Genomic DNA, 4,663 nt, shown 5'->3' with positions numbered 1-4,663 from the left:
TTGTCTCCTCGCAAGTTCAATCAGAGCTACTCTCATCAATGATGCTGTCAATGTTAATCTTTTCGGGAACAGTGAGCTCCCTGTGCTGAACAGTTCTTCATCGACCCCTACTGTACTCGGCATTGCATCAGCTCACAAGCCAATGCACTACCCCTTTTGTAGTGAATACTTTTAAGTCTTGAAACTAGACAGGAAGTGACATTTAGCCATGGCTGCTTATACCAAGATTGAAGACTGAATTATTCTAAATGATAATTACTGATAATGTCGTGCTTAGATGTTCCTCAGTAGTTCCTTCCTTAGAAGTGTTCCTTATTCTACTGATGACTTAGCACATCTGTGTGGCACATCTGTCCCCTTGGAATAAGTCTCATTAAATCATCTATGTTTCTAGAATGTCACACATAGTGTGAGGGACAAGGTTATGTGGGGACAATGTGGGCAGCTTTAATCATCCCAGGTGACAGAGATTGACACTGACATTTACACGTGGTTCTAGGCATAGAGAAGCCATTCCAGTCATCCCCCAGCGGGCCAGCCATGTCTCACATGACACGAGTACCTCCTTTGAGACTGAGTCCACACAGACAGAAAGGTGAATGTGAACTATTATATATAAACATGCCTCAGTAGTAACATTTGCTGTCCCTAGCACTATCAATAGTCTTCTGAGGAGTTGCCTTGGTGACATTTGTACAAGGTATGGCTTGATGCTTGCATTCACAAAGCTAGTGAAACACCTGAATGTTTGTATTTGTACTCTGTCCTACAGATAAAATGACCTTTGGAGGTTCTCTCTGACTGAGGTTTTGCCTTGTTGTGACAGATTGCTTTAGATAAATAGATAGATAGATACTTTATTGATCCCCAGGGTAAATTCAAGAATGTCAAGATATGGCGTGTTACTGAGTCATTCTACTAACTAAATGACATGCTAAATCTGAATGAGTTCCTGCCAAAGGCTTCCCTCTCACGGTTATGTTGATTTTTCCCTTAATTTTACAAGCATATCCTCCAATGCATGAGTGCCTTCTATCCACGCTATGCACACACGCACACGCACACACACACACACACACACACACACACACACACACACACACACACACACACACACACACACTTAGAAAGTGGGTCTTGGTTGGTTTTTGCCCAGTGCCTGTAAACATGGCTCCCTGCCTGAGTGTCTACTGGGGCTATTGAGCCTCAGGGGCAGCACTGCGTCCTACTCCCACTGGAGAGGGAAATAGACTCCAGGGCTCACACATAAAACACTCACTCACACACACACGCTCACACACACACACTCACAGGGACAAGCAAACACACTTTCTATCTCTCCTTATACACACCCCCTCTACTCTCCCTTCTTCTCTCTAAACACATACCCCCCACACACACACACACACAATGACTCTCCTAACGTGATTGTCACACTCTTGCTATCTCTGCATCTCTATCTGTGTCTTTCTGTTTGTGGCAAACACGCTGCATGTGTATTCTGGGCATGGATCTGTATTTGCTGAGCGCTTGTTTGCTAGTAAGTGTAATTGCAGTGAGTGAGATTGAGACTGGATGATAAATGCTGATTTAGGGGTAATTTGGGGTAAACCATTACGGCTTAACAGCTGTACGCCTACTGTGCTGAACAGGGTGTGGCACCCGTTAGTGACTGCACGCCACATCAAACAATAAATGGAATTGGTATTTAAACACATTGCACACTTACACAACAACAACAACAGCAGCAGCAGCAGCAGTCACATCACACGTGCTCCCACTGAACTGCTGCCAGTGCACATACATGATTTGTGAGGTCAAATGCTTTTTGCAATTACTTATACTTATGTAATATTATACATAATCTTATTATTATCATTATCAATCAATGTTAATTAAGTCAGCCAGGGGACATCGCAGGTATTATACAACATACTGATGACTGGTTCTCATGCCAGTGCCATATACTGTACCTATATGAGAATGCGCCTCATACATGCTTAGAGATAATGTTTTTACATTATACAGTCTAATATAATACCTTCCTTCTGCACCTCTCCTCGCTGCTCAAGGGTGTAGGTTTGGTCTGAGCTTTGGTGGGGACACTACCCACAACCCCCCCCGAAAAAACAAAACAAAAAAAACACTCAACTCTTTCACCAGCCACTATAGATATATAAAATGATTAAAATGTACTACTGTCCAACTACTATCCATGATTAAAATGTGCTACTGTTCAACTTGATCTAACTACACTGTGTAGTCTACATAATCTGATTTTATGTAGGCTACAGATATGTAGGCTATATTTAACATATTTAACATTTATTTTCTATTTGGTCTGTTATGAAATCATGCCCATTTAAGCACAGCTCAGTTTTAAGAAACTTAAATACATGCATGCTTAGCATTTTGTGAAAAGAAATCATTAAGGCTACATTGACAAACTCTTAACCGTGAGCTGCCTGTATATTCTCTGATTCTAATATTTACAGATATCTAGGCGATGTAAGCACAGCTCAGTTTTAAGAAATGCAGCCGAAAGACCATGTTGAATTTTGCTATAATTTATTTCAAAACCGGATTACTCTGGAACAGCTAACTATACACGGGAATGCATTACACTTTTGTGTTCGGTAAGGTCTGCTGTTTATTTTGATATATGGCTTGTCATGTGTTGCGTGAAGAGTGTGTAGGCCTACGATATTCCACCGAGACAAATGGATGTGGAGATTAATTAATTATTAAATCTCCAAGTTATTTTTATTTTTTATGGGTGAATTTGGACGCACTTCATGCTTGTAGTGAATTAAAGTAAACTTCAAATTAGCGCGATTTACCCTTATATGCTACTGCACATTACAAGATCTGTACGAGATGATCCGCAGCACTGAAGTGATAAATGATTTAACTCTTTGTCTACCGCATGTGAGCGCTTTTTTCCCCATTTCAACCTGAATATTTGTGCGGACATTTCAGTCGTAATTTGACATTCGTGTGGACACGTCCTTCGGTCCCCGCACGCAAATCTACGCCCCTGTCGCTGCTGCATGCCAACCGTTTCCGAGCCTTGAGTAAAACTCTTTTACACCTTAAGTTAGATGGCAAAAGGTGTGGGTGGAAGTTGGCGGGTGCATGTGTATGTGTTTGTGTTTGAACTCCGTCTTGCTTTAGGCCATTATGATGTGAGTTGTTATTTGTTCTTGTGTGTGGGTGGGCGGGCGCCTTGGGAGCAACATATTTTTTTCCCCCGGCTTTGGACAGACACACAGCCATTTGGGTTAGAGCTCGACTTTGCAGAAACAAAACAGCGACAGGAGGTCTAGCACGAAAGACCCGAACAGCCTTAATATAGTGTCTATTTAACTGCCTGCCTTTGCGCCCTTACACGACTGGTTCCAGGGGCCAATTAGAATGAAAAGGGTTTGCATAGGTTTCATAGTCAGAAAGGAATGTTTTTTTTTTTCATTCAGCAGCAGGTTTTACAGTAGCCTACACATAGTTGGAGCTATTTAACCCTCCATAAAATACCTATTGTTTTATAACCTCATATTAATTAAATGGGAACATTGTTGCAATAATGCAATGCCACTGCAGTCCATTAATCAGGAAGGTGGATGTGTAATATGGAATCAGCTTATGAACCTCTCATCATCTCTTAGTCTCAGTGTGTATGTATGTGCATGCATGTGTGTGTGTGCAGGTTCATATGTAAGACCGAGGGAAAGAGAGAGAGTATGTGTGTGTTTGTGTGTTTGTGTGTATTTATATGTGTCAGTGTGTGTGTAGTTAGAGTGGGTAGTACATGAATGTGTGTCTAATGAGCCAGGCATATTAAAAAAAGATGGCCTTTAAAACAGCTGCTTATTTTCTTTGTTTTGTATGCATCTAATATTACAGATGCAATATTGGTAGAGAATCTGACGTCATTGCAAAACAGCTGCTCAACCCAGGCAATGGCAAATTACAGCAAATGACTACGGGAGATTGAGGCTTCTGGTGCCACCAAACACCATGTTTCTCCCTTTTCAAATGTTATAGTAAATAAGAGATTAATTCTTTTGCTTCAGTGCTTCAGATAAAAAGAGTGAACTTGTATCAGAGTGCCCTCCATTGATTCATCGAGAAAAATTAGGCTCATCCTCTTTCCACCTATTACAACATCAGACTGCAGCTGCAGCTTCATCACACCCCATTAATACACACATGTGTACACACACACACACACACACACACACACACACACACACACACACACAAAGAGCTACATTCGCTCCCAGCTCTGATTTGCAGCATGATTGCTAACCCAGACGACAGATAAAGGGATTTTCTCGCGCGACGCGTCTGAGGGTGAGAACAAGGCCGCGGGTCTCAGTGGCCGGTCGGCTGGCCAGGGGCCATCCTGGCCAGTAAATTTAGACTTGGCGGTCCTCAAGTGACATTAGGAGTCAGGATGCGGGGAGGGAAGGCGGTGATTATCACTGGGTGACAGGGCACTGCAGCTGCTGCTGCTGCCCGGACCTGATGCGGTTAGGACGACGCTGGGCCATCTGACACTGGCGTGTCCCGCATAGTGTCAAGCAGGCAATTCCAAAGCCTAAGGAAGGTTTTGAGTCGCCCCTTAAGGTCCCCTGGTCTCGGTGCCCGATGGATCTTTCCCCAC

The sequence above is a fragment of the Alosa alosa genome, chromosome 9 (assembly GCF_017589495.1).
Source record: "Alosa alosa isolate M-15738 ecotype Scorff River chromosome 9, AALO_Geno_1.1, whole genome shotgun sequence".
In the NCBI taxonomy this organism is placed as follows: Eukaryota; Metazoa; Chordata; class Actinopteri; order Clupeiformes; family Clupeidae; genus Alosa; species Alosa alosa.
Note: the sequence above shows the minus strand (reverse complement) of the source record.